Genomic DNA, 9,857 nt, shown 5'->3' with positions numbered 1-9,857 from the left:
ATATAACATTGAGGACCTATGTGAGCCAAAATATAAATGTTGGTGATCTAATTGCTACAAAAAAAAAAAAATTAGAGACTTAAGTGATACAAGTAGTAAAACTTGGGGAACCCAAGTGCTATTAACCCTTGATCATTTAATATTGATTCAAAATTGTTGGACTCTAAGTTTTGAAAGTTGAAATTTGATTATTTATCATTTAACAATTCGAAATTATTTGATTTAAGCACCGAAAGTCGACATATGATATTGATAACTCTACAAAATAGAGTTATTTTACTATATTTTATATGCTAATTGTTGCTTAGTTCTTGAGTTTTTAATTAACTTATTAAGTTTTTATGTAATTTTTAATTTATTAGTCTTATTGTAGTTTTATAGATTTTTATATGTTTTTATTGATATTTTAATTATAATATGTTGTAGTTTATTTATTTGAAATTTATGTTGTTAGATTATAAGTTAAAAAATGTGATTTTATTGAACTTAATTGCCAAAGTAAATTAAATTTCAATTAGTATTTTCATGAACTTAATATGAGTTATTTTATAATTGAAAATATTTGATTCTAATTTAATATTTACTTATTTTGTAGGATGTACTTTTGCATTTTTTTTATGCTTGAAAAAGAAGAGAAAAGAAAATAAAAGTGGCATTTTTGTGGAAAAAGCAAAGAGATTGTGGCATTTTTCCTCCTGCCTCAGCCCAGGCCCAGCCAAAAGCAGGCCCACGGATCCAGCAGGCCCACGTTCAGCTTTTTCGCCTCTCCTCCTCAGCCGTGTCCTCTTCCCAGCTGCCGCCACCTGTCCACATTCCTTCAGCTGAAGTCCTTCAATCCAACCAGCTCCTCCACTTCTCTCCAGGAAGTGACCATGCCACCAAAGTTCAGCCCACCGTGGGCCTAACCACATCAATCCAGCCGGCCCAACATCAATCACCCAACCAGCTCAATTGGGCCTCCAAATCACCCAGGCCCAAGGCCAAATGGCCACCTGCCACCATCAGCCACAAGCTGCCATTTTCCCCATTGTGAGCCCAATAATGTACCTTTGTCCCCTTTGTCTAAAATGCCAACTTTTTACTCATTTTTCTACACATTTTTCACTACAACATCATCATTACACCCTATAATTTACCTCTACATACTATATTTATTTTATTTAATTAATCTAATCAATTTAATTAATTTAAATTGATTAATTTAATAACCCTACTTTGGCTATAAATATGGTATTTCAAGACCATTTGAGGTGCTTAATTTTTTGTTACCATCTTCTTTTTCTCCCATTTTCTCTCTACCATTCTCTCTTCCATTTTGGGTGTTTCAAGAGCATTTTGCAAGTATGTATGTCATTTATTTTGTAATTTCTACTCTAGTTATGCGCTTCTAATCTTTTTCATAAGATGATTAAGATCATGATGAAGCAACTTGTAACTAGGTAATATTTATGTTGTATGTTGATTTCCCTTGTAATGCAACAAGTTTATGTCTTCTTCATATTTGTCTTTCATCTTTAATATCTCATATTTTGGATTGTTAGATAATATGCACTTTGTTCTTCATTTTGCAAAAACATAATATTCTTTGTGTAAGGTGTGTCATTAAATTGTACACATCCATGCTTAGAACAAAAATATTATGTTTTGCCTTATAAATAATGTTCATTGATTTATTTGTTATTTCATTAGATTGATTTACACTAAATGCTTTGAAATTATAATTTTGAAAAGTGAAGAAAAATCCTATCTTTTTAGAAGTAATTTATGCTTAAAATTATAAATCTATTTTGAAAATGATAGTTTGATTTATTTTAACTATCACTAAAACTTGGGAATCAATATACTAATAAATATTATTAAACTTACATTTTGTAGATTCTAGTATCTTAATAATCTTATCTTTTAACACTTATTTTCAAATCATTATTGGTTTAATTTTATTATCTTAAATAGCTTTATTTTTCAATTTTTTATTTTATATTCATAACATTAAAACTCATCAATCTTTGGAGCTAGGTTAGAATTTATTACTTTTGATTTAAAATAGTTTTCTTTTTTATTTTAGACAACTCCTTTGGGTTTGATCTCGTGCTTACACGAACACTATATTCCATATACGATTCGTGCGCTTGCAAGTATAAATATTTAAAACATACTGATTTTGGGTCCATCAGATATTTTGAATTTTAGTAATTTAGAAATATTTTACCTTTTTTATTTTTGTTTTGTGGGGAGTAATATTTTACTTTAAGCACCAAAAATAAAAATTGATGTTTTAGTATATAATAATTTAGAATTGTTTGATTCAACAATTCTTTAAATTCACATTATGGACGTATAAAGTCATCCTAAAGAAAATATTAGACCAATACAAACTTATTCTATCTATTTGCAAGGTGAAATCAAATGAAGATTTTGAGCTCTTTGTTATACCAAAAAATTGGAGAATGCATCCTAGGAGGCTAAGGAGAATGCATTCTAGGAGAGCTAAGGGGAGTAGTCCCAGGAGACCCCAAGGAGGATGTGGTCCTAGGAGACCCCTAGAAAGAAAGTGGTCCTAGGAGACCCCAAGGGTGTGTTGAGGTAAGCCTCCCAAGGTTTCCTAAGTGTTGGCTCGAACGTGTCCAAGGTAAGTAGTTAAGGAGGAGGAGTCCCATGCAAGCCAAAAATGGAGACTTAGATTTTGCCAAGGAGAGCCTACACAATGTCCGATCGGACATAGTTGGGAGATGCTAAAGGGGAGTGCTTCAGGCTTGTCCAAAGTGAGATGTCAAGGAGGATGCCTTGGACCACCTTGGTCCAAGGAGAAGGCAAGAGGAGGATGCCTCGGACCACCTTGGTCCGAGGAGAAGGCCACAAGGTCCGGTCAGACCTTGATTGAAGAAGGTATGCTCGGACTTGTCCGAGGGGAGAAGCAAGGGTGTTAGCTCGGACCACCTTGGTCCGAGGAGAGCCAAGCATGCACATATCACCTTGGTCCAAGGAAAGCTTGAAGGAGTAACCAACATGCATGTGAGACTACGTCAAAATCCCCAGAAACAACTTCAACAACATGTGCGGGAATCTCTCATTCTTCCCACAAATGGGGGGTTTGTTACATTTTGAATTTTGAATGTTTCTTTGTAATTTAAATGTAATAAATATAATAAAATATCCCGGTTCTTGGGGATACCGTATGTATGACCCTAAGCCTATAAATATGGGGCTTATGGGATGAGAGAGGGGCTTCTTCCACTTCTTCTTTCTAGAGAGAGAAAATTGGGTCTGTGTATTCTAGAGAGAGAAAGTGCTGATATTTGAGAGAACTCTTGTATTTTCACAATCTGTACTGAAGAAACTCAGTTGGCTCAGTCTATCTGATCTTGAGTATAGATCTATAAATTACAACTCTAAGTGGATTAGGCTATTACCGACAATCGGGGCTGAACCACTATAAAAATCTCCTGTGTTGTTTACTTTTCTTGTTTAAATCGTCTGTGTCGTTTTTATTTCTCTTGAAGGCTTGTCGCATTTGACGTTCTCACGTCGTTGCCTAAAAACGCAGTCAACACTCTTAAATTGGGATACCTTATCCAAACTCGTATTATTTGGATAGGCTAATAATGACATGAAAAAATAATTAAGTAACTTGGGAACACTTATTAAATGAGAAGATAATCAGGCTGACTACAAACTCGTTTGTCATAATTTTTTGCTTTGATTTACATTTTATGATTAATATTTTCTAGTTATTTACATTTTATACATATAATCAAAAGGTTTACATAAATTTATGGCTAGTTTCATCAGCAATTACATTTCATGTTAAGATTTTTGAAACAATTTATATTTCATGACAAGTGGTGGTTTATATTTATGTTAAGGTTTTTATTCAATTTATTAGTTTATATTTCACGAGATATATATATTTCAAGTTAATTTCCTTTGATCGAATATACATTTAATAATATATATGTTTATTTATGAAAGTGTGTTCAATATTTATATCTCGATAGTTGTTACATTTTAAAAATATTAAGTATGTAGCTAGGTAGGTACCACAAAACATAAGATTGGTTATATATTTTCAAAATTACATAAAATGATTTAAAAGAAGGCATACTAACCCTAATTAGTTTTAACTCTTTAGGTTTACTTAAAGTAACTTGGTACCCCTTTAGTAGATTTAATAATTAGGTTGCTCAAAAAAGTTCCTCTAAAAATAAATCAACTTTTAAAGAAGAAAGATACAATACCAGTGGCTTTAAACAAAATAGAAAAATTATTATTTTTTACTTTTCTTATCTGTGATTGTTTCGTTTGAGTGAAAATGGGCTTCAGTCTTGGGCCCAAAGCCCAACCAGTGAACTGCAAGCCCAAAAATTGAGAACAAAGTCAAATTTTTATTTGTAATATACGCATTAACTTTACTAGACAACAAATGGATAACATAATAATTAAGTACTTAACCTACTAGTGTATTAAGGTAATATTAGATGCATGTAAAGCTATCACTAAGTAATGTCACTAAAACAAATCATTATTGAGTTTGATAATATAAATGATTCATTCCTAGTTGTGAAGTATAAACACCACTCCAAATATAACATCTCTAATATAAATAAATGTACAAACAGATAAAGGGGCATCACTTTTGTCCTAACGGTAAGAGTTTTGGCATGTGGAAAAATTATAGGGATTTTTTCATAAATATGTATTTTTAGGCATTACTTTGTAGAAAATATGAGAATTAAACTTTTCCTAATTTGTATGGAAAAATTTAATTAACAAAAACTCAATTTATGGGAAAACTAATCATATATAGGAACTCAAAATTAAACAGAAACACATTAGCAAAAGGAGGGGTACTATGGTAATTAACATAGCAAAAACTCATTTGCTAAAACTTGAGTCCAAACCCCAGCCACACAAACTTGTTCTTTGTGTGTATATTTCTAGGGGTAACTGGTTACCTTTCCATTCTTTCTGTGTATATTTCTGGGAGTAATTGGTTACCTTCATATTCTGATGTATGTGTATATTTATGGGTTTTTTATGGTAACTGGTCCTATGTTACTAAAATCATAGATACTTCTTCTTCCTTTTTTAATGAAGTGTTCTTCCTCTTTTTAATTCATATTTGATGTTTCTTTTCATATTTAATATAAGTAACTCGTCACCCCTCTTATGGTAACTGATTACCCCTCTTATGGCAGAAGGTTACTCCTCTCAGGGTAACTGGTTACTCCTCCTAGTACATGTTATTTAACCTAGCTCTATGCTTTTTTTTTATATAATTGTCAAAGATCAATCAAGTAACTGGTTACCTTACCAAGAATTTGAAAAAAGAAACGTACAATCTAAAAAAATATATTTATAATAAATAAAAAAATAATAAACAATTCATATTACAATATTTTTTTTTGCAAATCAACCAAAGAAAAATTTAATATAAAATTAGTTATATAAAAAAACAAATAAACTAAAAAAATAATAATCAAATTACAAACACACCCTTCCAAATTAATAAAACTTGATTAAGAGTAAAACTATGACATAAATCAACTTTTATACAAATATAAGAGAAAATAAACCCATAAAAGTGAAAATTCTTAAAAAAAGCCATAGATTAACTTTTTGTTTTTTTTTTTTTGAAAAAAACCATATTTTTGCACACTTTTAAAAGTCCCATATAAAATGTAATTTCCTCAAAATTAATTATAACTAAATTTTGTTCACATGACGATATACATTGTAGTTATAGTAGACATCTTTTCATTTTTCAAGAAATTCTGAATAATTTATGTTGTTGAAAATAGAGTTCAAATAATCAGTTCTACGCATGTTTTTTTTTTTTTTGTATGTGTAATTGATTATTTTGAACTCTGTTTTCGGCATCGTAAATTATTCGAAATTTCTCAAAAACTGGTGGGATGTCTACTATAAGTACAATGTACACTGTTATTTAAAAAAATTTGGGTTATAATTTCTCTACATGCCAAAAATAAATTTAGCTCTACAACTGGTAGGAGCAAAAGTGATATCTCTATCTAAGAATAACCCCCTATAAATATTTATATAATCCAACTATTTTTTTTAAAAAGGAGAAGGGATCATTTTTATCTAAATAACTTATTATCTAGCCAAAAGACATGCAACCTAATTAGTCGCTTTCTAAGAAAAAGGACCAACAGAAAAAAAGAGCTATTTCTGAAAAATTAGACAAAAATAAACTTTAATTATTAAATTTAACCTTTTATGTAGAACTTGGATTTTGAAAAGGAAAAAAAAATCTAAAATATTTAAATTTCTCTCTTGTTTGGATTAATAATCAAACAATACTATTTTTTTTTATTAATTTAGAAATTTTATTAATATATCCAAAAGAGAAAATATTTAAAAGTTCATTATATAGAAATTCAATAAAATATTTTCTTGTATTTTTCTTTCATCATAATTTTTTTCTTGGTATGATCCGCAAGTTCCAAACAAAGCAAAATGAGAGATGAATGAGATTATGCTATTTTAATATTTGAGTTATATGGATTATATCTACAAATTAAAGAAAGGAGATTTGTTTAGAAAGTTCACGAATACATAGTCAAAATTTTATAATAACTTTTCCTTAAAAACCTTACAAACATACATTTCACCAAACCGGGAAAACAATATATGAATCATCATTACTTTGTAAATCGACTAAATAATTTTACATGAATTATTTTCAGAAAGAAGTACAATATAATTATTACATGGTTTAAAAATTTCCAATAATAAATTGCTTGAATTAATTAATGCATTGATGGAAAACCCTAATCACGATGAAGATGAATATGATTTCTCATCCCATAATGATCACCATTTATCCATATCTCAATAATGTATATAATGAATAATATATATTGAAGTTCATTCACATGCTATTTTATCATGCCCCAAAAATATCTCTCTTACCAAATATGGCAAAACAAGACAATCCCCTAGAAGAGCACCATTCCACTAATTAGAACATAAAAACTTTAAATATTTATATATTTATATATAATTATATTGAAGTACTACTATCTAGTACTACTCCATAAGAATATATTAATTAATTATATTCTTTAGTGAACTTCCCAAAATATTGGCTCTTATTACATCACACCTAGGGCTTTTCCATACTCATTTCCTTTTCTTTATCTTTCTACTACTTTTTCCCACCAAAATTCATTTACGTAGATTTAGTAAATATATATTATAGCATTTAATTCTTTATTATATATATATAAATATAATAGAGAGATATTTTCTTTGATTATTGCAACTTCGGGAACAATTAATATTGTATGTATGTCTTCCCAACAATCCATGAGCCTTGAACATGCCAATCAGTGCAGTAATAATCATGAAAGAACTTTTGGAGAAAATAGATAGATACATTTCATGTAAAAAGTTCTTGACAAAGGATATAGCTATACATACACTATATATATATATATTATAATATATATCTACAAGTACCATAGCTATATATATATAGAGCAGAGCAGACATGCTTCCATAATTCTCTGTTCATGCATGTCACCATCCAAGAACCACGAAATTTGCACCGTTTTTCTGAATACAATATTTTTTGTTGATTTTTGCATATAATATAATATAATATAATTTATATTATATTATATTATATGCATGCATGGTCTATACAAAAGGAATGTCAATAAATTTCACGTAAATATATATATACGTTTTCCAACTTTCAAGAAACAAGCATGTGAGGCTTTAATTAATAGTGACTGATCATGAAGAAGAAGAAGAAGAAGTACTGTGATGATCATCACCTAAACGTTATAGCTCTAAGAATAATTAACTATATATATTTATGTATGATTTCTGCAACAAAAGTGTCACCATATTAAATGTCAAATTATATATATGTATATTACTAAAACAGTGTTATTTTGTTGCCCATCTTTTTTGCCATTTTAATTGTTTATTTATTATTCACTTGCACAAATATATATATCCTTTAATATGTAGATTGATATATAATATACCTATATCTCTGTATAGGTTGCATGTTTTAATATATATATATATATATGTATGAACACCCTATCGTATATAGCTCTATAGTAAAATAAATTCTATTTTTTAAACTTACCCATACATGCATGCATGAGTTAGATCAAATTGATTATATGAATTTAAAATCTTAAGAGATCAATTTTTATTCAGTTTAATTTTATATAATTAGAATGAGAAAATTGTAAATAGTAGTGATCATTGAATTGTGGTATATAGTTTTTTTGACATATTTATTGTATTTATTTACACATATATATGTGATTTTTTTAAAATTTAAATTTAAATTGTATATATACTTTTTTTTTATTCTTTTAGCCGTTTTGACATAAATTACAACAAAATTTATGAGGGGTTAGTCGATGAGGAAGGAGAGAGGGAAAAAAAGATATTGGGCAATGGAGTCACTCACTCACACCATAATTATTAAATATACATTGATAAAAAATATACATTTTTTATTTACAAATTTGATAAAATAAAAAACGTAACTATCATTTGATATATTTTTTAGGTAGAAAAAAAAGAGGAACTTTTATTGGATTTCCCAAAGTTATATATTGGAGAATAAGGAAAAGGGTATGGGAAAGAGGGAGATAAAAAGATCTCCTCACTAAGTAAAAGTAGAAAAAAGTAATACATCCACTGAAGTAAGGATAAGTAGGGAAACTTTTTCTTTTCTTCTCTTTTTTTTTTTTCAAAAATAAATAAAATGAAAATAATAATATTAGTAAAGGAAGGTCCTTCTGTTGTTTGCCTTCTTCATTATTATTATTACAAGCATATATATATATATATATATACGATTCAATTGCCACCATACAAGAATCATTGACTGAAATAGTCTCAGGCATCATTTATAACTTATATATATATAGCTTTATTAGAAATCTATTCATGTTGTATAATAACGTAACCTAATATTTCAAAATGAGGTGATATTGTAACACTAGCTAGTTTTAGATTAAAAAACTATTTGAATATAATTTTGAAATAAATATATATTGTTAGCAAATTATCTAATGAGAATTTACTCATTTGGTAACTTGTATTTTTGTAAAGTATCGTTTTGGTATCCTCATTTTTTAATAATGTTTATATAATATCCTGTATTTTAAAATCATACATATTTTGTACCCTAGACTCAGATTTGATAAATAGAATTTTGTTAATATGACCAAACTATCATTAGTTATATGAATTAAGTAATTAAATTTGAATTTATAACTTAAATAATTGAAAGCAGTTTGATTAAATTAGTAAAATTTTATTAATTAAATTTTATTTTAAAGTACCAAATATGTACAATTTAAAAAAACAGGATATTAAATATGTACGATTTCAAAATACAGATACCAAATGAGCATTATTGTAAATACAAGAAACCAACACGATATTTTACAAAGACACACGGTACCAAAGCCTAATACTGCCACAAATTTTTATTAATTTTGAAATTAATTGGAAATAATTTTTTTTGCCTCAAAATTATTTGGAAATAGTTATTTTCAGAACTACAAGACTAAAAACTTGAAGTTTCCCATCAATTTAGATGATTTATTTTTCCTTCCCAAATTGTAAACTATACATTATTTTTAGAGGGAAAAAGAAAACTAATTAACACGGCTATACATGAAAAGACAACCTTAAAAAAAGAAAAGATAAGAAAGACTGTAGATTGATTATAATATGTATAAATTGATAAAGACATTCACTCTTGTTATAATGAATATCATATATAAAAAAATCAAGTGTAACCATTACATTAAATTCCATTAAAGAAAGAATATTGACATGCCAAGTGCCAACAC

This window comes from Humulus lupulus, chromosome 4 (assembly GCF_963169125.1).
Source record: "Humulus lupulus chromosome 4, drHumLupu1.1, whole genome shotgun sequence".
Lineage (NCBI taxonomy): Eukaryota > Viridiplantae > Streptophyta > Magnoliopsida > Rosales > Cannabaceae > Humulus > Humulus lupulus.
The sequence above is the reverse complement of the archived record's forward strand: the minus strand, read 5'-3'. Positions refer to the sequence as shown.